The sequence below is a fragment of the Lonchura striata genome, chromosome 8 (genome assembly GCF_050655825.1).
Source record: "Lonchura striata isolate lonStrDom1 chromosome 8, ASM5065582v1, whole genome shotgun sequence".
NCBI classification, from domain to species: domain Eukaryota; kingdom Metazoa; phylum Chordata; class Aves; order Passeriformes; family Estrildidae; genus Lonchura; species Lonchura striata.
The window spans coordinates 18,516,820-18,532,915 of NC_140710.1; the positions used below are offsets into that span (position 1 = coordinate 18,516,820).

General features: G+C 38.8%; 1 protein-coding gene across 2 annotated transcripts in view; it reads right to left on the reverse strand.

Annotated features, from left to right (window-relative positions):
* Positions 1 to 10,577, reverse strand: part of DPYD (dihydropyrimidine dehydrogenase) — a 349,713-nt gene extending 339,136 nt beyond the window's left edge. The window contains exon 1 of one of the 2 annotated variants that reach the window (XM_085586539.1): positions 10,452 to 10,577. The gene's annotated coding sequence lies outside the window, so the exon portion shown is untranslated. The remainder of the gene's footprint in view (positions 1 to 10,451) is intronic. The other variant, XM_085586538.1, reaches the window with a different exon arrangement.
* Positions 10,578 to 16,096: the final 5,519 nt, after the last annotated feature.

A 16,096-nucleotide genomic window follows, 5' to 3' on the forward strand; every position in this document is an offset into this window, starting at 1 on the left:
TTCCCCAGCAGTTTGGGAGAGCTGGCCTTCCATGGATCACCCATCTGAATCCTGGATTCTGAGCAAGTAGTGCTCAAAGCAAATAGTGCTTTTATCAGCACTGAGCATGTTTACAGCTGAACTTTGTTTCAGGAAAGAAATAGACAAAAAGAGGGAGACATGCAAAATATGCATCAGAATACAAACATTTAATCTTCTCTAAAGTAGAAGTTATAAGATATTCTAATAAGTGTTACACAGCCCAGATATAGTTTGGGCTTTTTTTCATTAAGTGTTAAGCCTCTGACTTTAAATTTTTTCTCCTGCCGGCAGGATTTTTAAAGCAGCAGAAACAGAACAGGGATACTAAAGACTTAGCTTTCACTTCTGACATGAAATGCTGTTGAGGCTTGGTTGAGTTATAGGCTTTTAAAAATTGCCATTAACCTTTTGTTCCTGGTGCTCTTAAGGTAAAATTTGTTCACATGCCAAAGAAATAATTGCATGTGAACTTTCTCAGAAAAGCTCCAGGCACTCACTGCTACCAGAGCAGCTACAGCCTTGTGCTGGGAATGGTTGCCTCACTGGGAGAGCAAAGGAGGGCAGGGCAGCAGACGGTGAGAAAAACCATGTCCTTCAATTTCAAACGGTTCCAGGAACACAACCTGCAATCTAAAACAAGGGATACCTCCTCCAGCCATTGCAGTAGTTAATCTCCAAGTTTAAAGGGTAAACTGTAAACTCCAAAAGTTCAGCATTCAAATTCTGGCAGTGATGTATTAGGGAGCCTAGAGGTCTCCATGTACTGATATGTGGTACAAGCAGCTCCCCACTTTTTCATCAAAACTGCCCCCGATTCACATCAGTTGAAGTACTAGAGAGACAGATATTCCAGACTTCAATTTGCTGTGCAGTTGTACCTTGAACTCAGTGGGCACTCTTTAATCCCACACTATTTTTTTTCCAGGATCAGGTTCCTCCCTCATTGCATATGATGAAGAATGATGGTTACAGTCTCACAGCTAGCATCTCCCAACATCTGAATGCCTGATGTAGCTATCCAGATTGCTCCTTACAAATAAGCAAGTTCACCTGTCAAATTCATGGGATTTGGGAAAGCCTGAAGTGAACCCAAGTTGCTATTTTACCTTCTTACTACTTAGGACAGTGCAAAGGTTTGTATTTCAGTTATTTGCTGCTTCTGCCCTCTTAGTTTGGCTCAACCAAAATCAAAGTAAAGGTTATATATCCAGTATGCACAGAGTCCAAGAGAAATGGGATTAGCAAGAAAATGCCACGAAGAATATAAGATGCTTCTGAAGGCTTACAACAGCTTCTCAGATTTGATTTCTTCCCTTAGATTAGGAGTCATAGTAGCAGTGGTGGTGACTTTAAACAGGACAAGGTAAAAGCTGAAAGTAGTGCTGCTGGTTCCAGTGCCAGGTTCATCAACATCAGATTTGTGTTTCACATTTTCAGTGTACTGGCATCAAAGAGGAAACAAGTATATACACATTAAAAAGTTGAAGTATGAAAGGGACAGGTTTTACTGTACTGTTTCTGAAAGGTGCATAACTGAAGAGCCATAGAGTTAACTATGCCATTTATCCTCACCCATCCTAATCCAATACAGGAGGACTTGAATTCAAGACTTAATTTAGGGAAGCTTACTCTGACTACCTCTCCCAAATAGCAGTACTGATGTTGCAGTATGTAATTACAACTTGTGCATTTCTTCACTGATTTAAGGAAAACGCTCAACTTCAAACATTCACAGTAGTGAAGATGTGCACTGCCTTTCTATTCTGCTTGTTTGCAACTGGATTTACTCTTCAGTGATCTTCAGAGAGGGCAGCTACAGGATCACCCAGGGTATGGCACAGTACAGGAGTACCAATGCCCTTTAGGTGTGAGATACACATAATTATAAATTCTGCAAGAAGGAAGCTCTGACCATTAGTCAGACATAGCCTTTGGGCATTGAACTGCAAAGCACAAATAGATGAATAAGTAACAAAATGGCCACCATGTGGGCCCAAATGCATTTAAAACTACAAATGAGCTGTTCTTTAGTGAGTCCACTAATTTATTCCAGCCATCTGTATCAGTGTAAACAAAAGCTTGTCTCCTAAAGAGCTTAATAATTTTCAAAATGTAGCGAGGACCACAAGTTTCAATGTGATCATCTTAGGAAAAAAATTAAGAAAAACGAACCCATATATTTTTACACCACAAACATCTTATGATAACCACTATCATATAACCATGCAATTCAAAGAAATACTAAAAAGTAAAACTTGTTTCTGGCTTGACATATTTTTTCCTATTTAAATGGCATGAAATATTTCATTAGGATATTTTAGGGGATGGAAAATTCTGGCAATTTGTCCTCCCTCCAGTCTCTAGTGATGATATCTGTAGACAAATTCTCTATTTATTACTAAGTCTGAGAATTGCTAAATTGATGTACTGGGTCTGTACTACTCTGAGAATGTTTTCTCTGTATGTGCCCCAATTTATTTTCAGGTTTTGAATATGCTTCTTATATTGCTGGACCTTAGCTAAGGGAATAGTCAAAAAATATGAGTGTTTATAAGCTAAAATGTGTACACATTTAGCATGATTGGACACAAGCAATTACAGAGCTCAGATTAAGATAGAATTTCTGACCACTAAGCATGAAGGAGAGAAAGTTGTAAATACTTTTTAGGAAGCGTACATTGGACTTTTAGAGAATCTGGGTAGGCACTCAGTTATATCTGAGAAAATTATAATTTCTGAAAAAAAAACCACCACAAAATACATTATGATCTTTGATATTTTGAAATCCCTTAGTTGCCTCTGAGATATCAGAGGGTGGAAGGGGTCTCACATTCATCTTTCAGCTCCAGGTGTTAGAAGCAGAGGGTGCTGCCTTCTAGACATATGCATCTCTCGGGTGAGAAGAGAGAAAACTAAGTTCTTTTCTGAAGGAACAGACCATTTGCATTGAGGCCCAATACAGGGTATTATTTTCATCATCTACATTCCCTGTGGCTGCTAGTTTCTGACAAGGGTGAGGTCTGCCCTTTGAGTGAGACCTGGTTTGGAGCCATTTCACTGTGCAGCAATGGAGTAAGAAAAGTGATACTGGGCTCATGCAAGAGTGCTGTAGATGTCAGCTGGCTGGAGGTCAGCTAACTGACCTTCCAGCTCTCCCTCCCCTGCACAGAGAAGGCACCCAAGTCTCCAAGAAGTCAGACTGCCAAGCTATTATAGAATGGATTTACTACATACCTAACTTCTGGCAACAGCAAGTATTTCTTCATTCAGGTAAATGTTAGAGATGGTGAGTTATTGCTTAGCTTATAACCATGCAAAATTAAAATACTTCTGTGCTTGCAGTTCCAAAGGGAAGCACACAATGAGATCAGAGGAAGATCTGCCTTCAAAATAGACAGACACCACCAATATATTCACTGAGCTATTGGCATGGATTCATCCCAGCATCAGCAGGAGATTTAAGAAATTATGTAGTTTTGTTGCTTTTCAGTGATACTAACATGGTACAAACCAGCCTCTTGAATTATTTACAAAATACTACTGTTTTTTAACTATTAGTCTCTATAGTTGCAGCATAACTCATTTCACCTCTGATAGCATTCCAAATGCCTCATAAAACAAACATTTGACAAAGAAAATGGCTACTGTTCCCTTTTTTAAATTACAATATTTTAAAGAGAAACTGCCACCAGGGTAACATCCTTGAAACAAACTGTGTGTTTGTATCATTCTAAATTTAGTAGTTCAAAAAGGAATTACTAAAGGTTGTGTAGTTGTGAAAAAGGTTGTGTTTTTCTAAGAGAAATACAGTAATTGATAGTAATCCAACATCCTTACAAACAATTGCAATTAGTCCTTTTTTTCTGCAATATATCCTTTTCTCTCATGGCTGAAATCCCATCTTGGGAAAATGACTGGGGACCCTGTGGACAGGTAACTGGGAGGGTACAGTTAGAAGAAACTGGGTGGTTATAGTAGCATCTCAACAGTACAGAATATTACAGAATAGTACAGAAATTATAGGATAAATCACACTTGATACTCCCTGGATGGAAAGTGGTTGGCATGACTTAAAAACTTACTCCACAATAATGCCCCATCACCTGCTAACAGGAATGGAATAGAGGATGAAGCGGAGACAAGACACCTTGGCCAGGCTCTGTGGAAATCCTTTCAGGGAGGGGAACTTGATGGTGCTTTTCAGCTGATAAACCACATACCACCTGTCAGCCTGGGGAGGTAGGGGAAGATGACCCACTGCTGAGCCAGTAACTGTGGTGAAATCACTCTCCTTAGATGAACTCGCATCATTAAAGCCTAATAATATTAACATAGTCCTCCATCTCAAAGTTCCCCACCTCTGAGGTGTGACCACCCCTCACTGGACAGGCACTCTGCATTCTCTTGGACTGTATCTTTAAAAGGGAAGTAAGAAAATTTGACACCAATCACTAACAAAGGTATGTTACTGACTACAGTTACTCAAAGAAACAAAGAAATTATATACAAGCCAGTTGAGAATGGGAGAGAAGTTAGGGAAGACTCCATCACAACTGCTGGGAATAGTCAGCAGCCTCAACCAGTCTTCTCCCCTCACAGAATGCCCATTGGGTAAGAGTCATGCTCTCTGCATGCTGAACATTTTATTCCTCCAAGTATATTTTTGCAGTCAGACACTATCTCCAACACCGTTCTAACATTAACCTGTCACAATTTTATATTAATAGTGTTACTCTGTAAACTGTTAGTGTAAATCCGTTGTGAACACTGGCAGTTACTGGCAGAAGATCACAAGCTGAAATGAAGGGAAAGACCTGAGGGGTCTCCCTTACACTGCTGGTGTTTCCCCAAGTCAGTTGAACCATCCTCCAATCCAGCAGGACTGCTCAGTGAAGGATCCCCCAAACAGGACACTGACAGACTGGTCAGGCATAAGGGTCTCAGCTTTCCTGGGGCACTGACAGACAAGTTAAACACAAGTAAATCTCCCCACACTAAGGGTTGAGGAAGTCTCCCCTTTCCACATGACATCAGCCCACTGAGCAACAGCAGCAGTTTTAGGCTAGGTTAGTACCTTTATAACACTTCCAACTATGCACTTTGACCAAACAAAAGAAATCTAGCAATCACTGCAAAATCTATTACTAAAGCACTAATGAGAGCACTACAAAAGAAAAACCATAGCAAATGATAGGAGCTGTATGATAGTCTCATCATAAGTCAGCTTGGTAGGCAGGTTTACCAGAGAAGTCCTAGTTTTAACTGAAACAGCAAAACAAAAATAAAGAGGTAGTACATCATTTCTTGCTTAGAAATGACAATTTACAAGTTACATTAGTTGTTCAGCTGTGTTAAAACACATATTGGTTTTATGTTCTTAGACATCTTCCCATTTAGATGTTATAGTACACAAAAATCAACATTTTCTCTTTCCACGTTGACTTCAATACATACTGGGTTGCCATTAAAACAGCAAACCTTTCCTTGCTCCACCAGTGCTGTTAACATTACCAGGACTGCACATTTTTAACCATACTCTTTATATGCCTGCAAGTTGCTTCCTACAGAGTTCCATTTACATGGAAAATATTCATTTTCACTGTCCTGTAACTTCAGCAGTTGTGGCCATACACACAGTGAAAGGTATTGCTCCTATTGCAAGATTTAAACAAAGTTAAAAGACTATATATTGAAAATAATTTTCTAATAGGGGCTATCGTCTTATACAGGTCTTGCAGTGCTCACTGCAACAAACTTCAACTGGAACTTGAATTTTATAATAACATTTAACAGCCATCAGCACTAACAGACACAGGTAATTCATACAAAGTTCTATATTGCTTTACAGTTAACAAAAATTTGCTGTACAGTAACATAGAACTTGGGATGAAAATTAAACAGGAGCTTCCAAAGCAGTAACCAGCATGTATTTTGGTCTCTAGCTTCCATCAAATAGGACAAAAGAAACAAACACAACCAGGTTTTCCATGGGACAGTTCAAGAAAATCTCTTCCCTACCTTGCTATATAGAGAGATGACTTTTACCTAGGACCTTTACACTGCATGGAAGAAAGCAAATTTCCACTTTCAATCTCATATGTAGCTGTAGCCCCCAGCTGCTGGTGTGAGATGATGTATAAAGACTATCCACAATCTCAGCTGTTGACTGGAAAACTGAAGCTCAAATAATATAAATTACTTCTGGTACCTCCCTATGTCCTTGCTGCACTCCTAGGCTGATGGCAAGATGGCAAGCCAGTCATCTGTCTTGGACTGTTTTGAGTGAGCTCCTGTAGCTATTTCTGAACCAGTGAAATAGTCTAACTTTACAATCAGCAACAGTTATTGCCTTCTCAGCAAGGTCAAAGTGAATAGAAAAAATTAATTCCTAGCCAAGGTCCCTGCAAATATGGGCAAGACATTAATTCACTGCCATCCTAGCCTAAGGTAGCAATTGTCAATAGGACAAACAGTCTGCATCATCATTTTCTCTCTAATTTAATCAAGGTCATATTAGATCACTACATCAAATCAAGCAGAATCAATTTGATTTAAAAAAATCTGAGCTAAACCAGATTCCTTTTGGAAATTAACCCGTTATAACAAACATTCTTTTAAATGTAAGACATCTTATTTCTACTGAAAATTTCAACTGGGATAGAACATGATTAAAAAAAAAAAATCTTCCCCCACCAAATAAAACAAAATTACTTTGTCTAATGCCTAAATTTGTGTTTGTTTGTGTTTCTTTACTGTGTATTGCATGTAAGTCTCATGCTGCAAAACAACAAATTTCACAGAAACTGAAAGATATGTCTGACAAAAAAAATGTACTGTCTCATGCTGGGTGTCAGTTACCTAACACAAATTTAGCTTTTAGCAAGAGGAGAAAAACCCAAATCATGGTGCTGTGGAACTGCCCACTTCTTGCACAAATGAATACAAGGTTTTATGTTCTTATGACTTTTTTCCCCTTCTGGTTGATTAGTTTTGTTGGGGTTTTTTTGTGGTTTTTTTAAGATTATGTCCATTAGAGTTCCTTCCCAAAAGTTCAAAGCAATTATCACTTTAATTGTAGTATGCACATACCCAAGATTTTACTCTAACTGCACAATAATCTATTGCTATGGCAACTTTTGGCTATGCTGCATTCCACCTTCTTGCAGAATGCTTAGATGGACTACTGCCACAACAGCCAGCTAGGAAGGTCTGATCTCCACCTGGCTGGGCCACAGATACAATCCTTTTAGCCCACACAGCAAATTCCAGTTTCAAGCATTCCAAAAATTTGAAAGACCCCTGCATAGCACCTACATCAGTGGCTACTATAGCCAAAACATTTTTTAAGCTTGTCAAATACTGACAATGAGATCACATACATGTACATACTTGTAATTTTACACTTATTGCTGAGAGAACCTATATCACTGTCATTGGATATTTGTTATAAGCCTGAAAGGAGCAGAACACCATCGGATTTAAAAGACCTTTGTATTTTTAATCTTTTTTCTCAATCACAGAAGAAATTGATCATAATCCTACAGGCAAAGGTATTGTAAATACCAAAGTCAATACAACCCTGACGATACAGCCTGTCTGAGGAGCTCCCACCCAGAGCCAGAGCTGCAGCTGAACCCTCTGTACCAGCCTGGCTGGCCCATCTGTTGGGTGGACACTTGTTACTCTCATCGTATCCTCAAATGCCAGCTCCGAGTTTGGGGTCTGTGCTTTGCAAGCACATCCCAGCCATTTGAAGGGAACCCCCCTGCTCCCAGTAAAGCCAGGGTAACACAGGTTCCCTTGGATCTGATTTCGCACTGCTCCAGTAACGTGACACCGAGCAAGTACTACCTGCTAGCAGTAGTTGTGATCTTGTGAGGGACAAGCCTTGGCATCACCAGGATGGATCTGGAAGGATGCAGACTATGGCAGAGAGAGACATACCTGCTTTTGTTTTTTCCTTTTAAGTCTGTTCCTCCATCTTATAGTACTTGCACAGAATGAAATGAAGTAGACTAGAAACATTTATGACTAAGTGTAACCTCAAAATGCTTTGGAATAGAAAGAATACACTTGGGACTTACATGCCAAAAGTTCTTCATGAATTTTGGTAAGCTTCATTGTAGGTTTTTTTTTTCCTTTAAAGTGGAAATAAAGCACTCAAGAAAACCGAAAATGCATATAATCCCTTTGGTCAGAACACATTTGGTTGGAGGAGAACACAGTTTGCCATTTAGAATGTCTACAACATTATTTATTTTTTAATATAAAATTTAGGGCTCTTATCCATTGATTGTGAATTTTAATTTCAAAATCAATTATGGGGGGTGCTTTATCTATCAGCTATAAGATGTATCTTAGCACCAAGATATTGTAATGAAACACTGCTTTAAGATTTAAAAATCTTTATATCACTTTATATATGAATTTTTAATTTCCTTTTGCTCATGATTGAAGGGACTTTAGTTATTTTCAAAGCATATCTACTACAGCAGAATATCTGTCTAGGTGTTTGATGATAATTAGCAAGAAAATTAGCCTGCTAGAAATATTATTCATCAAAATACCATTGAGTCCTTGGGAGATTGCAAACCCCTGTTGGAAAGTTTCTCAGAGACAGGCTTCTTGGTTGCATCGGGTCTAAATTACAGGAAGTATTGATTAAAGTCTTTCTCAATTAACTACTGCCAACCTAAAAGGCAAAACAGACCCTTCATGTCCCATTTTAAGGGAACATCTAGGTCCAGAATCTCAGCTCTGTTAGGGCTATTTTACTACACCACAGAAGCCTAGAGGCTTCCAACTAAGCTTAGGGTTGCTATTCTACCATATATAATACAAAAAGTAAAGAAAAGCACCCAACATACAAGTCTGTTTGGGCCAAGGTTTAGTATGTAACACCTCAATTCCTACTTGAGTAAATGAGAATCTGAAGCAAAAATAAAGGTACCATCTCTGTTATCCATATATACATTGCAGGAGAGCTCAGGATTTTTTATTCATAACTTCTTTGAAGTGCCCCAAGCATACCCCCAGGGCTGCATGTGCTTCTTTAGTCCAATCTTTTTCCTTTAATACACCTTTCCCCTTTTTTTAATCCCCTCCCCTTCTCGCCATTCTACCACCTGTTCTTCATTCCCTTTGCTCACTTGCCCATCATCCATGTGAAACTTTTGCTTTTAACTCTGTCATAGCATCAGGAGCCTTTTGTTTTCTTACTCCTCTGTGATGAGCTGCTTATCTTTGAAGGGAAATCAATCTAGTTTTTGTTAATTTTCAAACAAAGTATAGCTGATTTTGCAGTATGTATTCTAGTAAATAATGGGTCTGCAGGACACAAAGCTGACTTTTAAACCAAAGTAAATCTTCGGATGCTAAGGAGAAAAATCACCTTCTGTCTGATTGATCCTGAGTCTTAAGGGATAGACTACATCTGCTATAAGTGAGAATTATTCTCCTGCTTGGAGAAAAGCCAGAAGACTGGAAAATTAAAAAAAAAGAAAAAAGAAAACCAAAACTCATAACCAAGCATCCTTCCAATACAGAGGCTTTGAACATAATTAAATTATTCAAACACAATGCAAGATACACATGGGTTCTTTAAACCCCACTAATTTCAGGTGATTTCACAAATTCTGGGAAACATGGAAAAAAAATAAATATGTTTGCAGTGGGAAATGTTTTTTCTTTCCCCACTTCTGTGGGTGAGCATTAACAAGTATTTCTTTCCCATCAAGTTACTCTAATCTGTGTTGCATTTCATCTCCCATTAGCTTGACTACTACATCAGGGTCTGAAGTTCGTACAGTGCAAATATAAATTTCTTTTGCTCTATAGGGAATGACAATAATAGGTGCTAAACTGTTGCTAAAAGCAAAGGAATTTGAACATCTGTAGGACTTCCTTCCTTATGATTAGCATGCCTTGACATGTTCCTTAATATTACACATTTGAAAAAGAGTACACTATCCTTTTCTTTAGTAAAAAGGGTAATGAAAAAAGCTAAACTGCTTAGGATATGAAGTTAAGCATCCAGTAGTTCAGAAATCTGCCTATCTCCAACAAACTCAGAGCAAATGAATTATATTTCAGAACTTGACATCAGTAAGCAAAACCAAAAAACAAAGTCAAAAGGCAGATTCATCAAAGTGACTTTCAGATACAAATCATAATATTATCAGTCAAAAAGGAGAAAAACTCTGACAACAGGAATAGGCATAAAAGAATAATGATTGTTAGCAGAACTGGTGACTTTTCCTAGTTCCTCAAAAGATACAACAGTGTAAATACTAGTGATGAGGAGGAAACATTTTTTTTCCTATGACTTGTATGTTATACGTAGCATAGAAAAAACATTACTACACTCTAAGCAAAGGTATCAGGAAAGATAAAAAAAAAATTAAACTCTTTAAATCAATTGCAAAACATACCTCTAGAATGAAGTTCAATAAAGCAGTATGACTTCAGCAGAAACTAAAGAACTGATCAGAGACCTTCTCCCCACACAGGAAAAATCCTTTCATCCACAGAGAACCCATACCCACTCACCTCGAGCTTCATAAGCTTTTTGAGCCTGCTAGGCACTAATTGATTTCATTGAGAGCAGGTGACTTAAATTAGCCAATTTACCTCCAATTCATGACTAAATTTGGAAACGCCTAGCAGAGGCAGTGACTGTGTGACTGTTTTGTATTTGTTGTAATCTCCCCCTCACCTGGGAAAGGGAGATTTAGGTTTTGTATTGGTTGTTTTTTTTGGGATTTTTTTTTTTTGGTAATATGAGAGTCATAGAGAAGGATAAGACCCTTGTGCTTTCCCTTGCTAGAAGGGGCCTCGCTTCAGAGCATGGATGCAGTGAGTGTATAGCGTATACCTCAGAGTATACAGCAGCTCCATATTCCTGACTCACCACCTCCAAAAGGAGTGTAGGCAGCATTGGGATAGATCCATGTGATTGTGTGAGCCAGGTGAACGCTCAACAGCTGCTTTTTGTGCATTATTCCCAAACTCTGCCCACAGAACCCAGTGGGATAACGTGGATCACAGTATTGCTCAATGGTTGTACAGAAATGCAGCACCCATTGATTCTTCCTGCATCTTCTTATGATCTTCATCACTCTTCAAATTACATGACATGATGGGACCTGTTGTAATCTACTTCCCCTTTTATGTCTGTTTCCATTCCATGATCAAAGTTTGAGAGCCTCTGTTTGCCTTCTTAATAACATAATAAACCAAAGAGCGAATATTTTTTTAAGAACAGCAAGATGATTATTTTATTTCATAGAATCATAGCATCAATTATTTTCCCAGATCATTCTTCTAATCTCATAGATTTGACTATAGGTGCACTTGTATAATCTCTACATGGTGATATCAGAAACATCCATAGTTTTACCCTGGCTGACCTCATTCTGTAATAAAAATATGTGATCTCTCAAAATTCCACATGTATATAAATGGCCCTTATAAGTGCTGATTTTAGGAAAGAGTTTCCCATGCTATTTCATATGCAAATTTCTTCAAGTCTGTGGGATATCAAAATCTCTCTGTCTCACCTTCCACCTTTCTGCTCTCCAAAGGATTGCCACATGCTAGGCAATTGAGAAGGTATTGGTAAATAGTTATGAATGTTGTTTTGTGCCAGCACTTTTCCTGAATTTATTTATTTATTTGAAAAATATTACAGATACACTATCAGGGAATGACACTGTTCATCTGTTTTTTATATAAACAGAAAATGTGACTTAATGCTTTCTGATAAATTCTATAAAATTGATTTCTTGAGCAGAATAATGTGTTATCTATGGGTATTTACCCTTGAAAGTAGAGACTAAAATTCTGATTAGACATGTGTCTTTTCCAATATATTTCTATCAGTGCACTGATTTGGCAAATATTTTAGACCTAAAGGTCAGGGCTCTTCATAAGTCCCATTGATTTGAAAGTTGAATGTCTGCCCAAGATTAAACACAAATAGGAATGCTTTCCTAAATCAATTTATTTAAGTCTGTATATAAGTGCTCTGTTGAATCACAGCCTGAAGTCAGCAACATATCAGGAAAGATAATGAGTTTGGGCCAAATGTGTGTATTACCAGCCAAAACATACAATGAGACAAGGAGCATAATTATTACTTGAATTTGAACCAAGATCCCTAAATTTATAAGTTAATAAGATCTTTAAATTTCATTTCTTTTGAAGCTCTTAGCTTAAATCTAAGTGGTGAGACAGGTAACATGTACCTGTACACACTGGGATGACCCTTCCTTGTCTTCTGCTCTGTAGCTGGAACTGCTTCCCAGAGAAGTCACAATATTAACAGGAAAGACAGGGCCTGCTTGAGTTTATCTTGCTAGGATGGTACAGAAGATACACCTGAACTCCAGAGCCGGGAAGGGCTCTGGACCTCACAAGCTTGAGGCTGAAATCTTTTCTTTTCTGCAGTGTCTTCAAACAGAAGTTTATTTTGAGTTTCTGTATAAAGCGAGTAGAATGTCATCCTAACAAACACAGGAGATTATGAATCTGGCAGAGCACAATGTAGATCAAAATGGTTTTAATCATTACTCCCTGTTTTAATTACTACTTGACACATTATCTCTATTGTCCTTCTACAAGTCTGTCTTTTGAGTGAAATATTAAAGGCGAGTTACAGCCGAAAATATATGCAGTCTAGAAAGAAAATGGCTTTGAACTATTTGAAATGATTTATTGTCCACATTTCTTTATGAATATTTATTTGCCACAGTGAAAGCAATTCAATAAAGAGAAAACATGAGGACCAGTTAACTGAACATTTGCATACTCTAACAGTTAAAAAAAAGGGAAAGAAAAATAGTATGCTGCATTAGAATGGTGTTAATGTTTGGTTTTCCTGTTTTGTGTAGTTCATTAATATGCAAGATTCAGATCCTGAAGAGGAGATATAAAAATAGCCTACAAATAAGTGTCCCCAGCCTTTATATATTCCCATTCAGAAGAAAATAAACATGTTTGTAGAGGGATTTTCAAGGCCAGGGTGGAGACTATAATTTTGTTTCCATACTACTTCAGGTAGCTGGTTGTAAATCTTCCTTTTTGCAACAATCATATGTAATCGGGGTCCTCATCTTGTTAGGACCAGAGGTGCCTCATTCCCTGGCACTCCTCAGAGCAGCAGCTGGCTATCAAAAGGAGACAGGAGCACACTGATTATTGTAGTGTTTAAGCATGGCTTTGTGCACCAAAACCAAGACCACACACAGTGATGCTTCTTGTCTTCGATCCTCAGTGGAGGAACAGAGTTTTTCATGGTATGTGCTCTCATTTCTTCCTGCTTGAATTAATTTCATCAACCAAAATTCTCTATGTGTTAGACTTGGAATGAACTTTGTTCCTCGGAGCTTCTTAGTGATATTCTGATACCCAGTCACAGATGGGGCCTTGACAGATTTTGTACTGATTTTCATGATTCCTTTTCTCTTCTTCTTTTTTTTTTTTTTTTTTTTTTTTTTTTTTTTTTTTTTACCAGAAATGTTACTGCTAGAGAATTCACATGCAAATGGAGATGTTGACTGGCACTTTTTCACAAGGAAGCTCGTTTTGTTGGTTTTCAGAACTGATAAACTCAGTAGTATATCAAAGAGTATTTTGAAAAGGATAATCTTAATATATAATAGTTCTTGAGGAGGATGGTTACAGTAGTAAAACACAGAAAAATGTATTCTGTATTTTGGACAAATACAGAATTCTCTAGGCGTCAATATTCCATTCTTCTGAGCAAGAATGATACTATTTATTTATAGTAATAATTATCATTATTATCTCCCTGAAAGCTAGCTGTGAGGCTAAATCATTAATATTTTCAAATTATTTCATAGTCCTTAACTAGAATTTGCCCTGAGAGTACTAAATATAATAATTTTCTCTGTATGCCTATTTCATTTTCCTTTGGAAAAAAACACATTTAATGTGTTGTTCTCTTTACATTTGTCTACGTAAAACATTTTAAAATTCCAGCTGTTAAGCTTTTCTAGAAGTTAATAACAGGAAAGTCTGACATTATTGTATTTGTTGCTTATTTCTTGCTTTTTTGTCATAGTCTTTTATCCCCACATAGATATCTCAATATCATTATCATCTGGGAGCTTGTTACTGCATGTACAAATAGAGAAATTGAGACCTACACTTGCTGTTTATTTCCTTGCCTGAATTTGGAGTTGACAAGTAACCACACCTTGTTTCTCCAAAGTCAGAGCTCTCTATATATCCATACATATTTGTAGGTATCTCAAATGTTTTCCTTCTTTCTTCTGCAGTTTACCAGGTTCTGCATTTATTGGCAAATGTGTATCAGTTACTCACAACTGAAGATACCCAGATCCATTTCCTCTAGTTGTTATCTGTTGGATAGCTAGATTCTAATGTCTGAAATCTACATCAACCAACATAAAAGCCACAGGATATGACACTGGTATCTTGTGGTTCCAATCAGCCTCCTGGTATTATAGTAGTACTTTTATTTAACTGTGTTTCTCCTGAGTTCAGCATGCTCAGCCACACTGGCTGTTTTGCATAGCATCTGCACTGTACATTGTGATAATTGAAAACTCAGTACAGCCCGGAGGCACACCAACAGGACAGCACAACAGCACAGGAGCAGGCTGGGGCATAACTCAGAAGAATAAGGCAGACAGGCAGCAGCAAGCAGGGCTGAGCCAGCCCCAACACATCTCCAGCAGCAGCTGAGCTGCATCAGGCATCCAGCAGCTGGGGGTCCCATGGCATGTGGCAGCTCTGGGAGCAGCAAATGCCCAGTGCAGTGCGTGGATGTCCCTCCATCTGCCATCGTGGGGCTGTCATCTGGGAGCACAGGCTGTAGGCAGAGTCTGAGGCTCACCTGGAAAATTACAGGGACAGATCAAATCCACATTCATGGCCATGCACTCCACTGACAGCTCCCATACTGCACATGCCTTTCCCAGGGTGGTTCCTGTTCCCAAAATGTCATCTAGGCATTAGCAGAGAATAGGTCAGATTTTTTTCCTAGTGTTTCAGAAGTGTACAATAGATCAACAAATGCCACTTTCTATTTGAATGCTCATAATTAGAATTAAAAATAATTACTTAAATTAAATGACTGGAGTAAGCCATAGCATTTCTTCCTATTAGCCTATGTAGAAAGAAAAAATATGCCTGGAGTGTAAAAAGGAGAAAAGAAGAAATAATGGAAAAACAACATGTGGCATGAAGAAGAGAAATATTTCTTGCCTGTTGTCTTGGCTCTGTCTATGAAGATTTTGTCCAACAACCTCAGCCAAAACTATTTAGTGAGTGATTTTGTGTCTGGCTGATGGAGGGCCCAGTTGTCTCGGGGCAGCTTTGCAGGGTTCCCAGGAAGCAGACAAGTCGGTCTCCGCAGCGGGAGTCTCGAGCTTCTCATGTCAGCAGCACAGCTGAGCGGATGGGAGGGTTTGAAGGAGCGGCCCTACCTTGTAGCAGCACCCCCAGAAAGTTGCTGATGTTTGAATCTCTCCATGGACTGAAGATAACAGCTTTCCATGAGTCATTTGGCGAGGAAGGAAGGAAGGTGGACTAGTCCAGGAAACTTGGGCTGTAGGACTGTAAAATTAAGAGAGGTTGAAACATTCCACCCATTGGGGTTCTCCCTTAAAAGTATATTTGTGTAAGGGATTAAACTACCCGGTATGTCTTTATAAACACAAAACCACCCTGAGGAGCAGATCACACTGGTTCCTGCCCTCCCTGGCATGCTGGCCTTGCTCTCCATTCTGTCCTAATCTGCCAGCCCCAGCAGTTCAGCTCCCAGCCCCTGCCCAAAGCCAGGGAAGTGCCCTGCCCAGCCCCTACAGGACACTCCACACCACGTCACAGAGCTACACCCACCACGGGCTTGGTGCCACCTCTTGTCCCCAAGCTCTGTCCTGCAAACGCCAGTGCCTCTGTGCCAGCTGTAGGTACAGCTACAGTGGATAGGAGAGGGAATCTGGGTATGTGTTCATGTTTTCATCTCCAAATTTTCTGCTTGAAGTTCAGCCTTTTAGAGCTCTATTAGATCTCTGCATTAGGGGTG